General features: G+C 38.9%; 1 protein-coding gene across 1 annotated transcript in view; it reads left to right on the top strand.

Moving 5' to 3' along the window:
• CENPP (centromere protein P) overlaps nucleotides 1-14,166 on the top strand; it is a 250,447-nt gene that overhangs the window by 139,721 nt on the left and 96,560 nt on the right. The gene's annotated exons all lie outside the window — the stretch shown is intronic.

The following is a 14,166-nucleotide window of genomic DNA, read 5'->3' as shown; positions in this document are numbered from 1 at the left end:
GGAAGATTCTGAAGAAAAAAAAAGGGAGTTTAATAATGCATGGCAGCTGGCCATTGGAAGTGCAGTCAGAGGCATTCAAGAAATACCTGATTTGAAAAAAGATTTTACGAGATCCTTAAGTGAATGAGTATATATAAATTACAGTTTCAGAAGTCTCTCATTCTGTATAGACTAATAAAATATTTATCAGTCTGGGTAAAGTATGAAACTCTGCCTCCAGATGTACCTGAGAAAGAAGCCAAGATTTTGTTTTCTTCTATTGACTAAAACTATTATGATAATCATATTTCTGAAGACTTTTTTTTAAAAGTTTTAGCTTTAACAAGCTGTCAGCCCTGACATAGACATGTCAGTGGAACTGCAAACCATCTCTCTGAGCTCCTTCTGGGCTCCAGTATAACATGGTATGCAGGCAAACGTATGTATAGGTGACCCTTTTGGGATCCATAAAGCTTTCCCTTTTGAAGAGACTATTGGCTGTGACTTCACTGACATTTAGGGAGACTTAAGAGCAGAGAAGATGCTATCGTCTGAAAAGAAATTTGTTATTTGTGCCTCCTTTTCCACTCATTCCAAGGGATTGCCCAGTTCTCATATCAACTAAGACATAATCCTTCCAGAAGAGGACAATTTTCTAACTCTAGTGACAAAGACTCACTGGTTTAAGTGACCCCAATGGATCTTCCTGATTGTTGTGTAGATTTGGGAGCCAGCCTGTTTCCAGTGGGTTAGCAGAATCCATTCTCTCTTGGCATAAAGAATCTGACCATGGGGACCAGGTGCAGTGGCTGTAGGGTGTAGAGTATTCTCACCCATAGAGAGAATACTTGTACCTCAGAAGTACAGGGGAGCTAGATGTTCATCCTCCTTTCACTTAAATATCCTTTCTTAGACCTTTGAATCTGAGAGTTAACATTAACAGTCCCATACATATCCTTCCATGTAGTTCAAGCCCTGCAGCACCTAAGGGAATGACAACCCTCCTGTTTGGTTTAGAATGGTCATATTCTTATTTATTCAAGTATATTTAAGTTGCAAATATATCTGTTAACTGGATGAATCTGAAACTTGAAAGTATGCACTGGATTTTATTAATATTTGTATCCAGAGCATCTAATGTTTGCCTAAATTCCATCAGAGCACAGTCATAAACAGGAAGCCCTTGGGTAAAATTCAGTTTGTCCTGCACAATGTTTTGTTTTGTTTTAACTTTTTATTGACGTGTACATTACCCAAAACTAAACACATCATAATAGTACAGCTCAATTAATTCTTACAAACTGATCTTTGATCAAGAAATCCCACCATTCCTGAATCCCTTCTCATGTCTCTCAAGGAAGTTGCTGCCAGACTCCATTGGTTATTTTCTGAACTTTACATAAGTGGAATCATACTGTGCATTTTCTTTTGTACTGGCTTTTTTCACTCAGTGTCATGCTTTTGGGATCTACCCATATTATTGTGGTTAGCGATATTCATTCTTGTTACTGCATAGTATTCTATTATATGAATAAGCCACATATTATTTACATATTCAGTTTTTTGAAAAGCTGCTATGGACATTTTTTATCATTTGAAGATCATATGTGTACCTTTTTGTTAGGTGTAATTGCTATATTTAAAAATTACAAGATTTCAGCTTCTCTTGAAAAATCAAAGTTTGCCAATGAATGATTCCTATTTTTGCATGGTATGTAGGACATGTTTTTCACATCTCTGCTCACAGAAAATATCCACATCATCCTTCCAAGCCACTCCCTTCACTTGAGTTGTCTGTACAGCACTCCCAGGTGCAGCTTTACTACCCTTATTTCAGGGGATGGGAGCCTCTTCCTGTAAAATTGTGTTTCTAAAGGTTATGTTACAGCTACTTTGTGTTATCTGCACTATGAGCATTCAGCTAGTCCTCTAATATCTCTCTTTGATCTTTGGTCAGAGGGCTGAGGGAAGGAAATAGGCCCTGGGAGTATAATGCTGGGGCTGGGGTAGTATATTTGGCTTATTCACTCAATTCTGCCAATTATGTAGTAGAGATATGGGCCCAGGGCCCAACCCTCTATAGTCTTGGCCTGTGGCATGGAAAACTCACATCTGCCAGAGATGGTGCAGCAGGCACAAACCTGCCATCTGGGAAAAAGCTGAAGTTTTTCTTTGCCCCTTTCCAGGTTGTCATTCCAAACACAACAGTATACCTCCTCTTCCCTAGGAAAAGTATGGTAATGAGAATATCTTCTATTTTTGGTTGCTATGGGTATCTTATGGAGGGAACCTAGTTCTTTTGTATATATCTCATTGTTTGTTGTTGTTTCGTTTTTTCCTTCTTTGGGTTTTTGTCTAAATCTTGATCCAGTTGTATTGTAACAATAACTTTAGGAATCACGAATTATCTGTACGTTATGTTATAAATAAGATAAATTAGAAAATGAAAAAGTAATATTCTCTGTGCTAACAGTCTATAAACACAAATATTGATCACCATAAAAGAAACTTTTAACGCTAACTTCTTTTTCTTTGGCCCTATATATTCTAATCATTGCAAAAATAAAAAATGAATTGCTTAAGCCAAACTCTTACATGATTTCTTAGACTCTTTCCAGAACTTCTTCTGGTTTAGAAATGGACAGCAGTGGTCAAAATCTAATAACCACACAAGAATAGGGAAGGACCTTAGAAATCATCTCATACAAATAAGTTTGATGAGTGAGGCAAGAAAGACCTGTAAGTGTCCTAAAGGGTACAAACAGAATTTTCTGATGTTCAATACCAAATGTCTGGTGCCCTCTTCTAAGTGAATTGGAATGATTATATAATGTTCTCTCATAATAGTATCTATAAGGAAGGCCATCCACTCATTCAACAAGTGGTATAAGTACTGTGGAAAGAAGCAGGTGGGTGGTGAGGGCATCCCTGATGCCCTCAAAGTCACAAAGACCCAAAGGCTATTAGGGAGGGTGCCATGCACATACCCAGTTTAAGAATGCAGTAGACTATTGAATCATATAACATAGAGTTTTGCATATAGTAGATCCTCACAAAAATTTCTGTGAATGAATGGATGATTAAGAGTTCATGCACTGTTGTAATATTTAGGTGTCCCTTCCTTGTGGAAGACTAGGTACTTTGGTTAATATTGAATTTGCTTAATACTGTATATAGGTTGTGACCCATAGGCTATAGATTGCTGGGAGCATATAGTATTTTTAAAAACCAGGACATTTTATATCAAAGTCTAAGTTTACATCATTTCTTGAAAACTGTGATCTGATCTGACCCTGACACCCTGCATGGCTATGATTCACTGAGCTCATAGAGTGCCTCCCTGACCTTGCAGCATTTTCCTCACAAGCCCTGTCCTTGCAGAGGCTCTGCAGTATCACAGGGCTGAGCTTTCTGGTTTCAAAAAATGAGCCAAAGTCATAAATGGTCATTTAAGGTAAATCCAGTTGAATTTCTTAAGAATGAAGATCTTATTCACTTTAATTTATGGTCAGTATGTCAAATAGTTTTTAGGAATGTTTTAAAGGTCACTTTGCTTAGGTCAGGAGAGGTGCCTCATGCCTGTAATCCCAGCACTCTGGGAGGCTGAGGTGGACAGATTGCCTGAACTAGGAGTTCAAGACCAGCTTGAGCAAGAGTGAGACCCCGACTCTACTAAAAATAGAAAAAACTAACCAGATGTTGTGGCAGGTGCCTGCAGTCCCAACTACTGGGGAGACTGAGAAAAGAGGATCACTTGAGCCCAACAGTTTGAGGTTGCTGTGAGCTATGATGCCACATTCTACCCAGGGTGACAGAATAAGACTGTCTTAAAAATAACAGGGTCACTTTGCTTTGAAGAATCTGTACAAGTAATGATTTTGTTTCAAATAAATTTCCCACCTTTTTCCACTGAGATGACCTGAGAGCAGTGAGCACATACTGCTATGGGTGTGCTTCCAGATCTGAGCCAGGGCTCCTTGGAGAAATTACCAATAACGGGTCTGGGCCAGGCAAAGTATAGGTGTGCCTGTAATAGCTTATCATACAAAGAAGTATGAAGGTGAACAGAGTTTACCAAGGACTCAGTAAAGGAACATAGAAGCCACTATGAAGGGGCAATTTCAGTATCTCAAAAAGAATAAGATGGCAATGGATTTAACATGTCAAATACAAAATCCTTTTTATAACAACAGAGAAAAGAGTTTAAAGCAGGGGTCCTCAAACTTTTTAAACAGGGGGCCAGTTCACTGTCCCTCAGACCATTGGAGGGTCAGACTGCGGGCCCCGGGACAAGCCGGCTGCTAAGCAGGACAGGCAGTAGTGGCAAAAACACCTGGCAGGCCGGATAAATGTCCTCGGCAGGCCACATATGGCCTGTGGGCCATAGTTTGAGGACGCCTGGTTTAAAGGGTCAGAGCTAGTATTCAGGAGGCTGAGGAAGGAGGATTGGTTGAACTCAGGAGTTGGAGATTGTAGTGAGTTATAATTGTGCTGCTGCACTCCAGCCTCCAGAATATTATTAGAACAGCTGAGGCGATCTTAGATGGTAGGTGATACAGAATCAACATTAAATTTCTTAGGTTTGATAGTGTGAGAAAATGTGATAATTGTCTCATGGCTATGTACGATAATTGTTTTGTTCTTAGGAGATTCATAGTGATGTATTGGGATGAAATGTCAGAATATCTGTAGTATACATTCAGATAGTCCAGATTCTGTCCCCTGCTGACAGATGGATAAATGAATAGATGAATAGATGATGAATAGACAAATACAGATATAAATATACAGATAGACGGATAGATGGATGGATGGTTACACATATGGATAGAGGGATAGAGAAAGATATGGATGTAGAAAGAGATAGATGAACAATTTGAACAAATACACTTACGATGGTTCAACTTAATGATTTTTTTATTTTATGATGATAGAAAATTTGTATATATTCAGTAGAAACCATACTTCGAGTACCTATACAGTCATTCTTTCTTTCACTTTCAGTGTAGTATTCGATAAATTATATGGAAGATGATTTTGCCCAACTGTAGACTAATGTAGATATTTAATATTTTGAGCACATTTATACTATAATATTTGGTAGGTTAGGTATATTAAATGCACCTCAACTTAAGATACTTTCAATTTTGGGGTGTTCCTCATCATAAATTGAAGAGTATCTGTATTATTAATTGGTGAATTAAGTAAAGGGTATGTAGATGGCCATTGTATTATTCTTTCAACTTGTCTGCAGTCTTAAAAATACCACCAAATGATGGAGGAATTAATGCTAAATAATTGGCAAATAAGGCAGTTTTTTTTTTAAATTAACTGTTTTCTTTATTCTCAAATATTAAGGAGGTATAAATGTTACATGGATAGCTTTTCTGGTGCTTTAGTCAGGGCTATTAAGTATGCCCATCACCTGAATAGTATTCATTGTACCTGTTAGGTTTTTATCCCTTCCCTCCTGCCCTTTTCACCCTTGTTATTTCCAACAGTTTTTAGTTTCTGTGCCTATGTATTCCCATTAATTAGTTCCAAATTATTAGAGCATGCATGTGCTGGTTATTTTTTCATTCTTGAGATACTTTGCTTAGGATAATGATCTCTAGTTTCATCCAAATTGCTGCAGAAGACATTAATCATTTCTTTTTATGGCTGAGCAGTGTTATATGGTATATATAGACCACATTTTTTATTTGTTTGAGACAGAGTCTCACTTTGTAACCCTTGGTAGAGTGCCATGACATCATAGCTCACAGCAACCTCTAACTCTTGGGCTCAAGCAATCCTCTTGCCTCAGCCTCCCAAGTAGCTGAGATTACAGGTGTCTACCACAATGCCTGGCTATTTTTTAGAGGCAGGGTCTCGCTCTAGCTCAGACTAGTTTTGAAGCTGTGAGCTCAGGCAATCCACCCACCTCAGATTACAGGCATGAGCCACCGCACGCAGCTTAGACCACATTTTATTAGTCCACTCATTAATTAGTAGGTGCTGGGGTTGATTCCACATCTTTGCAATTGTGAATTGATACAATAAACATTTAAATGTAGGTGTCTTTTTGGTAAAATGACTTATTTTCCTTTGGGTATTCAACAGTGGGATTGCCAATTGAATGGTAAGTCTACTTATAGTTCTTTGAAAAATCTCAATACTGTTTTCCATAGAGGTTGTACTAATTTGCAATTCCAGCTACAGTGTTCCTTTCTTTTTGCATCCATGCCATCTATTGTTTTTGGACTTTTTAATAAAACCCATTCTATCAGGGGTAAGTGATATCTCACTGTGGTTTCAATTCGCATTTCCTTGATGATTAGGGATGGTAAGCAATTTTTCAGATGTTTATTATCTTCCTTTGAAAAAATTTCTGTTCATGTCTTTTGCCCACTTTTTAATGGGTTTTTGTTGGTGGTGGTTGTGGTTTTTGTTTTTCTTGCTGATTTGTTTGAGTTCTTTGTAGATTCTGGATATTAGCCTTTGCTGGACATATAGTTCATGAATGTTTTTTTCCATTCTGTAGGTTGTCTATTTGCTCTATTAACTATTTCTTTTGCTGTCAGAAGCTTTTTAATTTAATCAAGTGCCATTTATTTATTTATTTGATGTTGCTGTCATTACCTATGGGGTCTTAAGTCATAAATTTTTTGCCTACAATTTACCTTAAATTAATTTTTAACTCTTTTATTTATCCTTCACTCTAGTAAAATATTTATGGCTTCAGTAAATTAAGGTATTACCCTAGACAGGAATTCTTATTTATTTAAATTTTTTTTTTTTTTTTTTTTTTGAGCCGGAGCCTCAAACTATCCCCCTGGGTAGGGTACCATGGCCTCACAGCTCACAGCAACCTCCAACTCCTGGACTCAAGCGAGTCTCCTGTCTCAGCCTCCCAAGTAGCTGGGACTACAGGCGCCCACCACAGCACCAGCCATTTTTTGGTTGCAGCCATCATTGTTGTTTGGCGGGCCCAGTCTGGGGATTCAAACCCGCCACCTTAGGTGTATGTGGCTGGCGCCTTAGCCGATTGAGCCACAGGGGCCACAGGGGCCACAGGGAATTCTTAACTTGGATACAAGAATACCTAGAGATTCATGGATTGATTTTATGAATCTTCTGATGCATGCATGCAAAGTGTTTTTATACATGTATGTGTATTTTTCTGCAGAGGGAGTCCATTATACATCATAGCTTTCATCATATTCTCAAAGAAGTCCATCATTTGAGAGTTCTAGGGAAGAACTACTGTCCTAGACTATTATGGAGATACAAGCATTTTGGTTACATGATTTGCTTTTGCACAGTTTGAGTCAAAGTTATAAGTGTGTATAATGTATTCTTTATTCTGTGTCACAATACTAGTTACATTAGCTTTTCAAACAGTTTATGTATAAATTTGGTAATTCACAATTTAGGCAAACAAATGAACTTTCAGAAGATTTCTTATAAAAAGATTGGCTTAAATCAGCTGATAGTTTAGTATAAGTTTATTTGACCACAAAGATTCTGTTACTTAGAAACACATCAGGACATTTTAATACCATGATGTATTCCTTTTCTTTTCCAAACTAATACGTATTTAGTGTAATCACATGTTATTTTTAATACAGGCCTGCTTTCCCTTGTATGGCTTCACATTCTTCACATTTTATACAAAGGAAAAAATATGCTAGATTGTAAGTTTTGATTTTAATCCATTTTCATGTAGAAAAGGAAACATAACTTCACAGAAGAAACAGTCATGCATTTGTTTTTTAGTTGTATAATCACTAAAGTCTACTTACTGAGTTAGAAACATTCACTCCCTTGCAAATGACAGTATATGACAGACTGAATTATCTCAAAGCTTAGTCTTGAATGTTCTTGTTCAGCATGTCAAAGCAAAGACACATGAGTAATATTCTGAAGCCTTAAGACATGTAGAATCAAACATGTGCTAATACAGGAGGACTCAGTTTGCAGTAGATTTTCCTGTTTCTGAAAATCTTTTCAGATACTTGTATGTCTATTGAATTAGGTTCATTTGAGCTGATGGTTACAAGGGCTAGAAATAACATAGGAAAGAAACAAACTTACCACGGGAACCTTCTGCCCAAAGTTTGCTTTGTGGGCTACAGATGGAAAGGCTTGGATTTGCCAGTGTAAACCGTCTTGCTGCTCTACTGTTAGAGACTCATTCAGGGGTTATTTCTGAGGGAGGAATTCATTTACAGGACAGGCTTATTGATCAAATACTTTACTAGTTTGGCTTATTTTATATGTGGTTTCCCCCCTTTTAAGTGTTATAAGTAATCACAGTGAATCCAACAGATCAAACTTAATTTTCTCTTCTATGGTCAGGATTTTTTAGAACAGTAAGATGGGAAGTAGATTAGACAGTCTTTGAGGGTGAGTTTTCTCACCCTCCTGGACTCTCTCAGCCTAGAGATCCACTCAAGGCTATTGGATACTGCCATTCACTGTTTTCTGTGCCATGGGTATAAACACATAGTGACACATAGAAAGGCAGTCAAACTTGGGTTTTATTGTTAATCTCCCACCTTTCCTCAGGAGACCTTTGGTTTCTCAAGATAATGACATGGCTGCAGTGGCCCTCCCTAGAGCACTCCTGGCCACCGAATCCAAGGTGGTTTACTCTTTGGCACTTTACAGAGCATGTATGCTCGAGCCCTGTCCTGGTGTATTAGGCCCACTCCTTTTCCACTAAATTTTCTACCTAAGGAATCAATTTTAAATAGTTCCTATCTACCACACTAGGAGACCTGGCAGCCTTGAGCAAGTCATGTACTTCCTGAATGCCAGTTTCCTGAGTTCTACTGATGAAAACATTGGCGCTCACACATTTATTGAATGTGCCCTGTGCCCAGCATTTCTATAGGACTTCACCTCGTTTAATCTTTTAATCAGCCCTGAGAGGCAAATGTTTGTTTCATGATTTTATGGAGGAGGAAACTGGAAGTCTGAAACTAAGTAACTTGGCCAGGTCCACAGCTAGCACACATACTGGTTCTAGTTCAGAGCCATGATGTTTATTTATTTATTTTTTTAAACTACAACAGTTAAATCTCTATGTTTCACAGACTTCTGGGCTTAAGACCCCTAAGGGATATCTAGTATTAGGTTAAAGCTGGCCAGAAACTTCTTTTCATGGGTGCTTGTACTATTTTTGAATTTTAAGTTGGTGAATTCACATTCAGTTTCGGACATAAAAGAATTCAGTCATCTGTCAGTCTGTTAATACTTCTGCTATGAGGAAACTTTCTGTTGGTTTTCTAAATAAGGGAAAGAGGTGGAATCAATGTCATAAAGGGTTTTAGCCCTCCCTTTGAGGTTTGACTTAAACAGCAGAATTTGAGTGTTTCATTCTTTTTTTTTTCCTTTTTCATTTATTTTTGTTGAGTATTTTAAGTCAGCATCTTACGAACATAGTAATTTATGGTATGTTTAAATGATAGCTTTGGAAACATAGTCAATGTTGCTATTATGCAAAACAATCAGATTGATTACTAAGTATTACCAGTTGTCAAAGCATGACTTGTTTAAAAAATGTATTCTGTGCTTTCTTATAATGCATGTCAGAAAATATTAATTACAGAAATGATTCATTATTAATTTTGTGACCCTACATAAATCTTTTTCCTTTCAGTTTCTCATTTTTCTTTTGAAAATCCTTAAATTTACAGGTCCATTTCTATTTTATATGGAAGAAGTGTTAATACTAACTTTGGATAACTCATGAACTGTTGTAGTGTAGACTGGGGAATCTAGGAGATGGAACTCTTTCTTTATTCAAGAGCCATTTTAGTACTTACTTTGCACAGAGCTCAAGAAATTAGTTGTCTCTGTTCTCATAAGTTTTATAGTCTTTTTGGAAAAACAAGATACACCCCTCTACCCAGCTACTATGCAACACGCCCATACATAAGGAAAAAAGATAATCAATACCTAATAATTCCAGATAATCGTTAAGGACCTTATTAATAATACCAGATACATAATTAGTACACCTAATTAATAATACCAAATCTGTCCCAGGATAGTGGCACAGACACTAAGTGCAGGGGCAGAGAGTAGGAGGCTTCCTGAGGAGCTGGGCTGTTAGGTGCAGCTCCTCCTGTGTTTAGAAGCTGTCTTTGAGAGGTCAGAGACTCAAGTGAGGTGGATATTACAGTGAACTTGGCTCCTTCTCTCCTCCCTGCAAATTGGGAGTAAGCAGTACCCTTTAGGGATTGGCTTAAATGCCCTTCTCTTCTCAGATCCCTCAGGTGTGTGCCCTTGTCTGTTCATTCAGCTCTGACCCTTTTACTTTCCTATCTTTACTGTCCCTCCATCCTCTTGCCTGAACTCTACAAAAATGCCCCAAGTTCTCTCACAGATGATTCCTTTCTCTCAATTTCTCAGTACCATCACGCACGAGGTTTCCCCTTTGGCCACTTCTCTTCTGTGTGTTCCTTGTCTGGACAGGCAACTTTTCACTGAATTCCTTTTGGAATCTCTTCTATCTGTACTGTGTAACTTCCACTTGTTCCGGTGTGTAAATTTTTGCAATGGGTTGTTCTTTTTCCATCCTTAAACCATTGCTTTCATAGGTACTCCCCCTTCAGAGTTTTTTGGGGGGGTTTGTTTGTTTTGTTTTGTTTTCTTTTTTTTTTTTAATGTTACTGGTTTGTAAATTGGATGTTTTTTTGTTTTGTTTTTTGAGACAGTCTCACTATGTCACCCCTGGTCAAGTGCAGTGGTATCACAGCTCACAGCAACTTCAAACTCTTGGCCTCAAGCAATTCTCTTGCCTCAGCCTCCCAAGTAGCTGCAACTACAGGTGCCCACCACAACGCCCAGCTATTTTTAGAGATGAGGTCTTGCTCTGGCTTAGGGTGATCTCAAACCCGTGAGCTCAGGCAATCTACTCACCTCAGCCTCCCAAGTGCTGGGATTATAGGCATGAGGCACCATACCTGACCTATGTTTTTTATTTGTTTTTTTTGTTTGTTTGTTTGGGTTTTGAGGCAGAGTTTCACTGGGTCACCCTGGGTAGAGTGCTGTGATGTCTTTGCTCACAGCAACCTCAAACTCTTGGGTTCAAGCAATCCTTTTGCGTCAGTTTCCCAAGTAGCTGGGACTATAGGTGCCCTACCAGCTACAAAGAAGTTTTATTTTTTAAATGTGTATTTGTAATTTGTGGTAAATCTAAAGTAATTTTAAAATAAGCATTATCATAATTTATTAACACTTCTTTAGTCAATTTAAAGGTTCATATACTGCATATTATGAAACATAATTATGTGTGAATGGGAATAATCATCCTGTCCTCATGACCCCTAGAGGTGTCCATGCCAGCCAGAGGACACTGCATTTGCAGTTTTTCAACTATATAACAATGTGGATGAGGATTTTTTTGTTTGTTTTATTTTCATGAAACCAGTGGACTCCCACATCTTTTTCATGAAAGCAGTTAAAGATGATTGACTTAATGAAGAAGGCTCTAAAGATACATACTTGGAACCATTTGACAATATCAGCTCAAGAATTGGTTTTGAGTATCTTGGCAACACCTTACATACCACATGCTCTGTATTGAACATGAGCTGCCCAGATTTGGCCTTTTATTGGGCAACACACCACTCTTGGGTTCCCCCGACTCTCCATCTCAACTCTAAGCAAGGCAGCATGGTCCAGCAGAAGGAGCACCAGTTTCAGAGTTAGAAGATGGAGGATAAGTCTAGACTTAGCCGTGTATTCTCTGTCCTTCTCCTGTACCACCTACCCTCCCTGAGTCCCAACGTCATCGCCTCCTCTGTAGAGAGGATGATGAACTCCACAGCATTGTGCGCCTTCCTGCAAAAGCACATTTGATTAGCCATTTAAGGTGGATCCAGCCACGGGGTCAGCAGTCTGCTCAGGACTGGATCTCAAAAGGAACAAGAGACAGCCTATTCCTAAGGCCAAGCCTTCTCCAGCCTGGAAACTCTGGAGTATAGGTGGACCTGGGAAAGGGGAAGGAAAGCTACATGATTTTTATGGATTTTAAAAACTACTATCTCGTTTATATATTACCGAGAGGGCCACTGATTTTAAGAAGGGAGAGACAGCCAACCTTTTTTTGATGAGAGTAAAACTGCTTTGTTTGAAAGAAGAGGTCTGTTCACTTCCTCATTTGTGACACAAAACCCTTGATGAGCCATGTTTGAAAACCAAACACATTTTTTTTTTTTTTTTTTGAGACAGATTCTCACTTTGTCACCCTCATAATAATAGCCACAGCATCATAGCTCAGAACAACCTCAAACTCTTGGCCTCAAACAATTCTCTTGTCTTAGCCTCCCAACTAGCTGGGACTATAGGCGCCCGCCACAGTGCCCAGCTATTTTTAGAGAAGAGGTCTTGCTCTGACTCAGGCTGTTCTCCAACCCGTAAGCTCAGGCAATCCACCTGCCTCAGCCTCCCAAAGTGCTAGGATTACAGGCATGAGCCACCTAACCCAGCCAAAAACATTATTTTATAATTGAATCAAATAAAGTAAAATGACTACATGAGTAATCATTCAAGAACAAGATGGGCTCCCAGATATCTTGGCAATGGGTTTAATTATTTCATTATGATACCAGGGTATATATGTCTTTCATTAAATCACTTTTTTTTTTTTTCAGTTTTTGGCCAGGGCTGGGTTTGAACCTTCCACCTCCGGCATATGGAGCCAGCGCCTTACTCCTTTGAGCCATAGGCGCCACCGCACTAAATCACTTTTGTTTTTGTATTTTTTTTTTTTTTTTTTTTTTTTTTGAGACAGAGTCTCATTTTGTCACCCTCGGTAGAGTATAGTGGCATCATAGCTCACAGCAACTTCAAACTCTTGGGCTCAAGCCATTCTCTTGCCTCAGCCTCCCAAGTAGTTGGGACCATAGGCACCCACCACAGTGCCCGGCTATTATTTTTAGAGACAAGGTCTCACTCTGGCTTAGGCTAGTCTTGAACCCGTGAGCTCAGGCAATCCACCTGCCTTGGCCTCCCAAGTTCTGGGATTATTGGCGTGAGCCACTGCACCTGGTGCATATTTTCTTAAGTATTCTTATGTATGTGAAACTTCCCATCCAAAACATGGTGGAATTTCAAGGCTGAACAAGTTCCATGCTAGACATATTTTTTAAATAATAAAATCCGTTAAAATAAGTGCATCTTCTAACTGGCGAGCAAAGATTCAATCAGTCTTTCTGTGATTTTCAGCTCCTATGGATTCTGCTACCAATGCAGAGTTGAGAAGACACGTGACAGCAGCCCCACAGTGTTGCCTGCTCCATACACATAGCCTTGGGTCTGCTGTCACTCCATTCTGTTGAAGGTGGTCACATTGTCTGTGGTGGCCCTTGGACCCCATCCTGCTACCTGGAGTTGCTACCTATTTTCCTGATTGCACAGCACTTTCCCACTTACTTGATTGCTTCATTTCCTGCTTATGGCCCTTACGAGAGGGGAGAGGGCTTGTTGGATTTGTCATTCTCTCTAGAATAACATCTGGAATGCAGCCAAATAGTCAGAGTAAGAAGTGAGCGAAGGAATGGTTCTGTATTCATCTGTGTTTCATCCAAAGATGCTAATCCTGTTGACTCAACCGTCTTCAATTTGAGTCCCCTTTGACACTTAATTTGTTTACAGCTTAGATTGCCTTAAACCATTTATGTCAAAGCATTTATATCCATACTGCAATGATGTATTGTGCAGGGTTCTTGTTAAATAGATATATAACCTCTTCTTTTTGTTTTTACCTGTCTCTTAAATTCATCGTGGCCAATTTTTTTTTTTTTTTTTTTTTTTGAGTCAGAGTCTCACTCTGCCACCCAGGCTAGAGTGTCATGGAGTCAGCCCAGCTTATAGTAACCGTATACTCCTGGGTTCAAGTGATCCTCTTATCTCAGTCTCCTGAGTAGCTAAGACTATAGGCACCTGCTCACAGCACCTGGGTAATTTTCTATTTTTAATAGAGATGGGGTCTTGCTCTTTCTCAGACTGGTCTCGAACTCCTGAGCTCAAGAGTTATTCCCGCCTTGGCCTCCCACAGTGCTAGAATTAGATGTGAGCCACCATGCCTGGCCCATTTTACCTAATTTAAATTAGGAATACTGAACTGATTATAAATCTCAACTTTTCATTTTATAACATTCTATTTCTGTTCTAACCTCCTGCAAGGCTTTG

This window comes from Otolemur garnettii, unplaced genomic scaffold (genome assembly GCF_000181295.1).
Source record: "Otolemur garnettii isolate 467f Iridium unplaced genomic scaffold, OtoGar3 scaffold00088, whole genome shotgun sequence".
In the NCBI taxonomy this organism is placed as follows: Eukaryota; Metazoa; Chordata; class Mammalia; order Primates; family Galagidae; genus Otolemur; species Otolemur garnettii.
Note: the sequence above shows the minus strand (reverse complement) of the source record. Positions and strands in the feature narration are given on the sequence as shown.